Raw genomic sequence first — 12,050 nt, forward strand, 5'->3', positions numbered from 1 at the left:
AAACGAATTTACCTGAGACTACCGTATATCTTAGTGATGCATATATTTCCACGCTAGGCAGATGGGAGATTGATGGATACTAAATTTCCTTGTATTTTCATTTTATGTTCTTTCTAAAATTATCTAAATAACATCACCAGTAACTAATTTTCTATGCCTTTTTTCTGTCATTAGGAGTCTGACATCTCGGTATTTAAATGTTGCTTTTGCTTGCCTGCTGATTTGACTATAAGGTGATGATTTATGTAGTTATCTGTACCATTTGAGGCGTACAATGACGTGCACCATTATCTATAGAGATACGAGTATAAAATTTGCAAAAAAAAACAAAACAAAAAAAGCATGAGTTAATTACTTGCAGAAATTTTAATTATGCTACACACATTAAAAATGTCTTGTAAATAAATTATAGAACAAATGGTAAATCGGGTAATTACGACGACTACGTAAACCTTGGGGTTTTCCCGCCAGCTTAAATGAACTGCACTGAGTTGCCACAAGGGGGAGCCGCTGTTCGTGCCATTGAATAGGTAGACCTACTCAATACACCTTCAATGGGCGCTCACTGTTTAATCATCAAGCAAAATATAATTACTGTATTTAAAGTTTATTTTGAAGAGTCTGCGGTGCCACACCAATTGTGTGTGTTTGTGTATGACTGCGTACTATGATTTTGCCATATATGGTAATTTTCTACATTCTGAGTGTGCTAAGCTTCAAGTCCTTAAAGCAGTGGTTTCTGATCCTCTCTGATCTTTTTCGGTCTCTCTCTAGATGCACATGTCCTCCCCAGAAACCTGCATCATTTAAGACTGTAAATTTCAGGAACACGCTAAGCCAAACATTGCATGCTCTCCATGCATCCTGTTCACTCCTGCCATCCAATCAGCTTATCCAAATCAGGGTCATGGAAGGTCCAGAGCCTATCCCGGAGGTGCAAAGCATTGAACAACCTATGATGGGGTGCCAACCCATCACAGGACACACTCACACACCAATCACTCAAACCTATGAGCAGTTTGGCAACTCCAATTAGCCTCAGCATGTTTTTGGACTGTGGGGGGAAACTGGAGCACCCAGAGGAAACCCCACGATGACACGGGGAGAACATGCAAACTCTACACAGACGGAGCCACAGCAAGTCCTAGAGGTGTCAAGCTAGGGCCACAGGGGAGATTTTTGAAGTAGGAGGGACCAAACAGTGGGCAAAATGTCTCAACTCATAAGCTTACCCAGCCATGATTGTTGAGCCATTCGGTGTGATTTTATATACTAAACATTTTGATTGACACTGGCCAGTTAATAATAATGCGTGCATTTTAATCTACCTACCTCTAAAAGCAGACAGTGAGAGCGCGTGGGTACAGGCACGGGGATGTGTGAGGGGCCTCCTACCTGCAGCAAACACATGCTATGGGTCAAATCAGAGATCAAAGATATTTTATTGTCAATTCACATTTTATGTGCAAGACATACATGAGAACCGAAATGCCGTTTCTCGCTCACTGGTGCGCGTACCCTCCAATTACAAAATTATAGACATTCTGTACAAAAAGACAGATAACAAGGTACAGGACAAACTGACAAGGCCAGAGACATATCGACAAAGTGCAAATGGTGACAGTTTAAAAGGCAGCTGTGCAAATGGTAGCAATCATACAAGTCAAAATCAAATTAGCAGCAGAAAGGTATGAATGTAAACAGTTCTTGAGGTAGTCAGTGAATATATTACTGTCCAGGGGCAGGAGGCAGAGTGTGGAGGTAATGGACATATTTCAGCCTGGTGGATAAAGCTGTTTATGAGTCTTGTGGAGCCCAGAGGGTCCGGTACCTTCTCCCTGAAGGCAGGAGGCTGAAGTGGGAGTGTAAGGGGTGGGAGGAGTCTCCAGCAATGCTGATGGCTCTGCGGGTGAGGAGGGTATGGAAAGTGTCCGTGAGGAGGGGCAGGGAGGTGCCGATGATCTTGCTGGCTGTGTTCACTACCCGTTGCAGAGCCTTACGGCAGGAGCCAGAGCTTCCGAACCACACAGCCATACAGCCAGTGATGATGCTCTCAACAGTGCCTCTGTGAAAAGAGAGCATGATGAATGGTGGAATTTTTGCCCTTCTTAGTTTGCGGAGGAAGTAGAGGCGTGTTTGTGCCTTCATGGTCAGTGATGCGGTGTTATTGATCCAGCAGAGACCCTCAGAGATATGCACCCTCAGAAATTCGGTTGTTGTCGCCCTCTCCACAGCAACGCCGTCGATGGTCAGTGAGGCATGCTGAGGAGGTCTCCTGAAATCTATCACCATTTCTTTGGTCTTCCTCACATTGAGGAAGAGTGTTCGCCTTACACCATTGGACCAGTTGGTTCACCTCCCTTCTGTAGTTGGTTTCCTCGTTGTTGTTTATGAGGCCCACTACAGTTATGTCGTCCGCGTACTTGACGAAGTGGTTTGTGCTGTAGGTTGGCACACAGTCGTGTGTCAGTAGTGTAAAGAGTAGTGGGCTTAGCACACACCCCTGTGGAACCCCTGTGCTGAGCATCCTGGTCCTGGAGGTGTTGCTGCCGACCCATACTTTTTGTGTCCTCCCTGATAGTTAGTCCAACACCCAGTTACAGACGGATGTTTTGAGTCCCAATTGTCCAAGTTAATGAGTAAGCTGCTGGGGAATGATAGTATTGAATGCTGAACTGAAGTCGAGGAACAGCATTCGTATATATGAGTTCTTTGAGTCGAGGTGTGTGAGGGCTGGATATAAAGCATCGGGGACGACATCATCTCTGGATCTGTATGCAAACTGCATCGGGTCATGGGAGGAGGAGAGGATGGACTTGATGTTTTTCATGACCAGCTGCTCGAAGCACTTCATGATGGTGGATGTCAGTGCAACAGGCTGATAATCAACAAAGCTGGATGGGTGGGGCTTCTTCGGAATCGGTATTATTGTGGAGGCTTTGAAACATGTGGGAACAGTCGCTTGGCTGAGGGAGATGTTAAAGATGTCTGTGAGGACATCCTTGAGCTCCTCTGCATAGGCCTTTAGGACACGACCATGAATGTTATCTGGTCCAGCTGCCTTGTGTAGGTTTATTCCGTGTGTTTATTTATGTGATGGTCGACACAATTTGATTATTTCAAACATCACGGTATCCAAACCTATTTAGGGATGCTATTTATCAAAGTTTTGTTATGTTTCCCCTCAAAAGTGTTTGTGTGTGTGTGTGTGGGGGGGGGGGGGGGATGGGAGATCAGGTAACCACTGTACCACCAGATCGGCCAGCACTCCCCATTTCCCCGAGTTTCTCCTGATTTTCTAACCCTCTTCCTTCTGCCCTACTGATTTACGATTTCTCCTGAAAAACTCCCACTTGTCCACATTCAGAATCGACCCCCCCCTCCTTTCCAGTTATTGGCAGCCATTTGTTGTAAGCGCTTTACACCGGTCTGGCTGTTGTTTTGGGCTAGCTTAGGCTCCAGTTTTCCACCAGGTACATTTCAGCGTACATATATACTGACATACCTAAGAAGGTCATTGAAAAGTGCATTGTGAGGTAAGAGCCTCACAGGCTCTCCTAACTCATTTAGTTTAAAAGAGGTTTTGTTCATGGTCGCTGACCTGAGAGAGATGGCCACGCTCAGATGTGATAACCTGCACAAAATAACTATGAATCAGCCAGTGGGAATATATGTGCGCTAGTTTGTTTTCCATCCAGCAGGGGTCCTCACAGCGCACTGCATCATTTGCTTAGCAAGAAAGCAAGAAATCACAGCCCACTCCCCCACAAACAGTGTAATCGTGTTCCTGCATCAAACACAGGTTGGCTCTCCTAGCTCAATGTGTGTGGGGGGGTCATCGTGGCTCCTTTGGGACCCCCTTGGCCAGCTGTGATCCCACAGACACATGCTAGCTCTTCCAACGAGTCCAAGTGCTTCCTCTGTCCTGCTCCAGTACCAGCTGAGATCCCCCGCCTCCCCCACATATACAGCCATGACCTGGCAACCCTGAGGTTACAGAAACAGGGCAGATTCAGTCCCTTAACCTGCATGATTCCCATCAGAGTTCTAGAGGAATGTTTGCCAACCTTCTTTCTGCCACGATACACCTTCCATAAGGCAGGAGGATTCCTGATGGTCTGCAATGACGTCACGTACAGTGTGCATCAACCATGACGTGTGTATGTGTGCACAAGCAATATTTTTATTTATTTACAGAATTAACAGTTATCAAGTGTTACTATTCACATATAGGAACACACTGGTTTAAACTTAGAAAGACCAGGGTGGCTTGCTGCGTGCTGATTGGACAGTGGATGGCTGACGTCACAGACAGGAGCTCCACTCACGTTCCTGCTGAACTGAGCCAGTACTTCACAGGCACACTGATACCAGTTCAGTAGGCACACGAGGTCACAGCCCCGAGCAGCACGTCACCTCCATCCCACATGAGCATCCAGGCAAGGGATGAGGAGGCGGGAGGGTTGCAGATTCACTGAAGTACTGAACTTAGCCACTGTGAACACCATGTGTACGGGAACAGTGCTCGCCAATTAGCTAAGCTCTGTGCCTCCGGCGACCAGCAGGTGGCGCTACCCTGCAGGTAGGTGCCTGGCTTCAGAGGGAGGGACCCGTGAGGCACCTTAGACCTGGAATCAGAGGCTGGGGAGGTCAGTGATGTCAGGCACGTGGCGGTGACTGACCTTCGTTCTGCAGATCCTACCTCCCGCGTGGCTTTTAGTCACATCCGCCATTTCATCAAACCGCGGGAACTGGGACAAACCCAATTAAGAGAGCGTTTACTTCATGAAGAGCTGCGCGGTGATTAGACTAAAGCGGATCCTACGAAGCGGGAACAGAGAAACACAAAGGTTATGTGTCTTTGTGACCCCCCCCCCCACAGGCTGCGGGAGCGTCAAAGTCAGAGATCGGTCTGCTGAGACCCCAGTTCAGGCCTGACGGGGGCTGTGAGGGGCGGCGGCCAAGCGGAAATCCCTGGCAATGTGATTTTTGTTAGTCTTCGTATCAAATCACCGTGCCAGGAACCCTCCTCGCCGCAGCCAGGATGGTAGCTCCCCCCCTCTTCCAGATGTTCTCCAGCTGCGACCTCCGACGGCTCGACCCTGCAAGAGAGGAGAGAGAGAGAGAGAGAGAGAGAGAGAGACTGACTCAGACCGCTGGTGACAGGCGTTTCACACACGCTAATTACTGGCAACATGTCTGGGTCGACGCCTCCCTCCCGTGAGCCTGGCGTCCGCAGGACACCCTGACACACCCAGCTGCTCTATACAGCTTTATCTCTGCTAACAAACACATTCTCACCCGTATTCAGCAGCACAAACAGCTCCAGGCCTTAACTGTTTAAATCATTCTCCCTAAAGTAAGTCTTTTCATCCAGGTGCCTGAGTGATCATATGTGGTCACACCCACTGGGCCGGGAGGTGGGCGGAGCACCTGTGGGGGCGTGAGGTACCCCTCAGGGTTGGACTCCTGTTTCCCACGCCGGCTCATCTCCCTCCCTCGCCCCTATAGGTGCGGCTCTTCTGCTTCCAAGACAGAGTTTCTCTCCTAAACAAAGCTGGTGTTCACTTTTCACGCGGGAATGGGGGTCTGCAGAAGGGTTCCTCAGTGCTCTGGAGGCATCCATACCCCACTGATCTACTGACAGGCTTTTGGCCTCGTCCCTCAACTGTGCCATTCATCCTCCTGGACTTTGTGGCGCCCAGAACCCAGTGCCAGTGTCGTTTAGGTTTTCAGCTTCGCATCACTGTGGCCAGGAGTGACATCTACACACTCACCAAGGCCGCTTAGGTAGGACTCTGACACTACTGGATGCAAATATACAGATACATTTATACTGTTTTTGTATTTTTGCTACTCTCTACCTCACATTTTATTTATTGATTATATATTACGCTGTTGAAAGGTGCTCCTGTGTCTCACTGCCTTACACCAGAGTTTCCCAATCCAATCCTTGGGAACTGGGATATGGGAGGGAGCAAAACTGTGGTCTGTAGGTCCCTGAGGACTAGATGGGGAAACACTGTTCTACACGATGACAATAACAATTCTTGATTCTTGACTGTAGACTTAGCTACTCACTCACAAAATGGCATGAAAGTAGGGGCAGAAGTGCGAGAGCGGTAGTGGGTGCGAGGCAGTGCCCGACAGGGGGCAGGTTTATGACCCTCGGAAGCTGCCTGCCCTACCCCCCCCCCCCCCATCCCATCCCATCAGCCAAAGCAAAAACTCCCCCACACTCCAGTAATCCTTTATATCAAAGAGCCGCATCCACCAGTTAAAAAACTGGGGGCGTGAACCCAAACCCCCCCGGCCACAAGCCCCTTTCCTTATGTGGGGGGGGGCTTTTGAATTTGAGAGCCCCCATCAAGGACTGATTGCAGTAAAAACAACGGAGAAATCACTCTGCCATTAACCCACGGCTGGTACATGGTGTTCACTCACCCACTGACAAACACCCTAATCTAGTCACCTTTACGTCAAACAAAACCGTACATAAAATATATCAGCCCATATTATCTGGATTCCCAAATAGTATTTTTTGTTCTCATGTTAACTGCCTGGTATAACATTAACTTCCGAAGCATAACTCAATTACTGTTAATACAAAAAAAGTACTAGATATCACTAGAACTCCGTCCTGCGTGTCTTGTGAGGGCTCAGCGTAAAAGCGGATGAAGCAGCCCACAGTCTGTACACATCTGTTGTAAAACTTCACTTACTTGCTACCAAATCTCATTACGTCATTTTCTCCCCACCCTCGCAGAGACAAGTGGAAACAGCTGCGGGCTTTAAGATGCCGTCTCTCTGCGGAGGAGCGCGGCGCGTCCCGGGCTCCTCGCCCCGCCCGGCCGCACCAAGCTGACGAGAGCGCCACACATCTTGCTGGCAAAATGCACCGACGCCATGTACAGTATAAATCTATTTGATTTTTTTGGATTGTCCTGTCTGCGTTTCAGACACCCTCAATTAAAGCCGAACATATTTAAAAATCATATTGCTAAAAACTGAAACGAATTCATAGTTTTTGGTCTGTAAAAAAGCAGACTGCCCTGTCTCATTGTATTGGTAGGCCTATTCAAAAACAGGTGATTAACTCCCCACGAGTTTCTAATAGTTACTCATATAAACGTAATGGTCACATAACGTAGGTTAAATACGATGCACTCGGAAGTAAACTGGCAGTGCAAGCATGACACGTGGGATATTTTTAATCGCCTTAATCAAAGCGCCTCCTAGCGGTAACCCTGCCCGCAACAGTCTTGCGTGACTGCGCCTGGGTGTTCTTACAGTGCTGCAGCACAGACTGTAAAGCATTTTACTACTTAGGTCAATCGTGAACGACAAGAACGAACTAATTGCTCCCCTTCAGTAATATTTTACTTCTCGACAGCCTAGCCTAGCGTGGTTACGGCTTGGGGGGCGGGGGCAAGCTCGCAGCCCTCCGGCCATCCGGTAAGACCCACCTGCTGTCTTTCCAGTCCGGCCGCAAACGGAGGCGCTCTTGCGCAGAACCAAAGCGCACTGACGACCCCACCCTGGTTCGGTAACCCCGCTTCATGTTACGAATACACCCAATAATAATAATAATAATAATAATAATAATAATAATAATAATAATTAACCCCACCATTAAAGTCTTTTAAAAGCTATGATTATAATCAGCTGTAACCAGCGTCACATTTCAGAAGATTTATACTTGCAAGGGTAGGTGGCAGTGGGGGTCACCTGTTTTTCACCATAAAAACATCTTTAAACAACAACAGACAAGGGTGAAATTCTTCAGCTGCCCCCCTCCCTCCGGATCCTCTAGGGCATTTTTATGAGATCGTGGGTCGTAGGAGCTCCATCAGGAAAGGAGCCACCCTCCGGCATGGTGGGACATTAGAGTACCAGGTGCAGACATTGTGCCAAAACACATTAGTACTTTTTAAAAAAAATGTATCTGAGGAGCGGTGCGTGCCTGGCATGTTTTTCATATTTGCAGAAGTCCTACTATCCGCGACCGTCAGCGCTCACGCTTCTGAGGAGAAGGTGCCGGCGCAGATCCATTTGCAGCCGAACCCTCACGGGACGGGTGGATGCCCAGGAGACTTTTTAGTCCGTTTCGCCTGCTTGTAGCCACCAACCAGCCGGGCAGTAAACGGACTCTTTCTTTCATCCGCTATTTTGCGCGTTTCATCCGCAATTTGCAGAGTTGGAACATTTCAATAAATTCCGCTATGCAGTAACTATCTAAAAGTGTCAGAGAATCGAGATTGGAAATTGAAAGACGAGATATTGGATTAAAAAAACAGCGACTATAGTCCTACTTACCCGATTCTGAACTGGGACCGGAGGAGGGTTTACGAGCCAAGCCGGGGAGTTTCAAACAAGCGCCGGCGCTGCGCCCGGGTACCGCAGCCGTGCGCTCCTGGAGTTTACCTCCTCAGCAGGGCGAGTCAGCCCCGCAGTGCGCCCCGGCGATCCGTAAACAGAGGGAGAGGGGGAGGGAAGGAAAGAAAGAAAGAAAGAGAGAGGGAGGAGATGGAGGAGGGGGAGAGGAGACTTTTAGCTGGTAGTCCCAGGGGAATCACTGTCCATAGGAAGTACTGCGATTACTGGACGCGGCGCTGCTTTCTCTCTCATTTACTCTCTCTGTTTTTTTCTGTCTCATATACTCCGCTGAGACTTTTTTCAAAACAGCAATTGCATTAGCTCTCAGTCAGAGAGCAATGGCTCTAATGCATACCCCCCGCCCCCATGCACGCAACCATACAGGATATTATTTATTTACCTGCTTAAAACACTTGTATCTAAAACAGCACATGCCAGTAGGCTTATGCATTCATAAAAACGTGTCTTAATTTGTCTAAGTAAGTAATGCGTGAGTAATTGCACCGGATCCCCGAAAAGAAGTGATGTCAGTACGCACCACTGCGCCCTGCAGGTTAAATGGCACGTGTTTAACAAATTCCCCTCTGGCCCGATAGCCTCACAAGGAAAGTGACGGATCTGCCAATGCCGCACACGAAGCGGAGAGTATTGTGAAGCTGCGCGCATCTGTAGGGCGCCCATGGTTAAAAGTCTAAAAGACCCGGACTGTCTCAGAAATCCAGTCTAAATTCATCACATTATCCACCGTTTCAACGTCTCTGATGGGTTTCAATCCAAGCAAAGTGTTTGTTGGACGTTTACTTATCTTTGTCACCATGTTTTTTTTTGTTTTTTTTCGCTTGTGGCATCGCTTCGAAATTGTAGATAACATGCTGGCCATATAAGTAAATCACAGTCCCTCTTACAATAATTTAAATGTCATAATAATTGCATTATTACTCATTTGAATTGTCCACTATTCACTGTTATTTCACTATGGTTTATCCAGGATTACACTCACATGATTTGATGGATTATTTTATAAATGTATTACAAATCATCTGCATTTTCATTCATGGTCACGCTGCAACACAGAAGGAGAAATTGACACATTTTCCCAGCAGTCCCCGGGTAGGCGTCCTCTCTTGTGTGCAGGCAGTGCGTCTCTTATCCTTAATGAAGGAAATGACATTATCTCTGTTGTTGATTTGGTAACTGCGCAGGCGCCCCCCCCCCCCAACCCGATGGAGCACTGGAAGATCAAAACCAGGTCTGGTAGGAACCAGATCAGTATGGAGTGAAAATGGCCCAGTTGTCATCTCCCTGCTTCACCCCGAGCTTTCAGAGCACAATCGAATTCCTCGTGGTGTTTTCCGTTCCCCTTTGACTCTGTGGTCCAGTTTGCAGTCTGTATTTAAGTGAATATAGTCTCCTGGGGTCGGTGAGAGCACCCAGAGCCTCCAGGTCCTCAGTGACTCCTGTGGATTACATCAGTTTACGGATACTGGATACAGTTCAGCACAAGCTGTTTCTAGGGCCTCCTGAAAGGGCTGGGGTCCACGTTTGAGCAGGTGGGGGTGGTGTTGGATGAGCACCAGCTGCTCCCCATATCTTCTGCTGATGAATCCCTTGAATATCCTCACATGTTGAAGATAAAGTATGCAAGGTTCTCATTGTAGTCATACACATTCCTCCAAATATGGGGGGGGGGGGAGGCAGTGGTTGGTCTTCTGCAGTGCCCCAGGGGTTGGGGGCTCCCACCCACACTACTGGTGATGTGGCTTTTCGGTACTTCAACTTCTGACCTTGTGTTCCCCACTGCTGTCTGTGCTGTGGGACCTGGGGTTAGGGGTGGGGGATTGAACCAAACCAAATCAGAGAAGAGAAGTGGCAGACCAGTTATGGGGTCTTGCTTCTTCTGGCTGCGACATGTTGCTATGGCCGTAGATGGCAACAAAGCTTATAGGATGACCTGGATCAAACACTCAAGACCACAACACTGAGACTATGATCAAGATCGCATGACTGACACTGTATGATCCAGACTGTATGACCGAGACTGTGTAATCAAGACCATGTGAGTAACACTGTACAATCAAGAATTTATGTCAAAATACCATATGATCATGACTTTATGACCGAGAATATACAATCAAGACCTTACGAGCAAGACTGCGTGATCAAAACATATGAGCAAGACTGTACGATCATGACTGTATAACTGAGACTGTATAATCAAGACTGTATGATTGACACTGTACAATCAAGATCAAGAGCGTATGACAGAGACTATATGATAAAGAACATATGACTGAAACTGACTGTATGATCATGATTATATAAGATCATACAATCAAGGCCCTGGTTAACTAAAGCCAGTCAAGCAGCTTCATCCTGTTTTGTGTTGTTTAAGTTTGGATAGACTGTTCTGCTGGGGCCCTGTGCTTCCCTAGGCTGAAGCTCAGCAAACCTCGGAGAACATCTTGGCAAACGGGTCTCTAAACGAACTCAGACAATGGACATTAATGCGTTCACTCAGCCACCCCAGACCGCAGCATCAGCCTAATGCATCTGCCTGGCTGGAGACATGCAGCAGAGAGACGCCGGGACTCCCGGGAAAACGGCCGTCCTCACTGAGGTGGGGGGGGGTGGGGTTTCTATGGCGGCGCACTGAGCCTGTAACGTTGAGTCCTGGTGCAAGTTAGCCCATGGATTTTGTTGCCAGTAAACTCGTTTGCGCTGTCATTTGATCGGAGGGGTTTGTACTCGGCGTCAGGAAATGAGATTACCATAGATACACAAGACGGGAACATCGAGACGCAGGGGCCGCAAAGTGGCGTTAAGGGTAACCGTGGTCCCTATGCCCCTCCACCTCCAGCAGGTGTCTACATGATGCCCCCTGGTGGCCCAGTGCTGAAATGTGACAGGATGTGATGAGGGGAGCGCCAGCCTCCCAGACACATTAACTCGGCTTTAATGGGACATCGGCTTTGCGTGCCCCCACCCTCCCATTAAGGCCCATCAACATCCACACATCCGCTGCACCACCCCTAGCCAATCACAGGCCTACACACACCACCTGTATTTCCTGCACGTGACTCCTGTCCAGTCTCAAGTGTTTACTTTACCCCTGTAAACCTGCAGCTCAAGACTCAGTAACACCCCCCCCAGCCCCCCCCCCGCACCCCGTCACTTCATAGCTGTGTTTGTTGGCTGGGTCTGAAGATGAAACAAACAGCATGTCTGGTCTGTTAAGGCGGGCTAGTCTCTGACTGTTCCGGAGGCGATTAGGGCTGCACTTTGATGGACCCCAGGGCTACGTCATAATGACATTAAAATGTATAACCCCCTCCATCCGCTGTCATTAGGGTCTCTTTATCTCTTTACTGGTCAGATTATGGACATTTACCTAAATGCATGAGGTTGTATATCCATGACAGTGTTGTAAGAACCACACGGTTCCTTATTATGACCATACTCACTCATCTGTTGTAGGGATTACTTCCGATTACTGTCATCTTAACTGAATAAGCCACCAAGCCTCCATGGGTAATTAATAAAATCTGCAATAACGTCATTATAGAATTATTGAAATTGTGTGCCAAGTTGAATTTCTGGCAATTGTGTAACATCTGTGCCCCCTTCAGCTTTAAAATGGAACTGCAGCACATGGGAACTTGTATGGAGGGACTGTT

This window comes from Paramormyrops kingsleyae, chromosome 21, assembly GCF_048594095.1.
Source record: "Paramormyrops kingsleyae isolate MSU_618 chromosome 21, PKINGS_0.4, whole genome shotgun sequence".
NCBI lineage: Eukaryota > Metazoa > Chordata > Actinopteri > Osteoglossiformes > Mormyridae > Paramormyrops > Paramormyrops kingsleyae.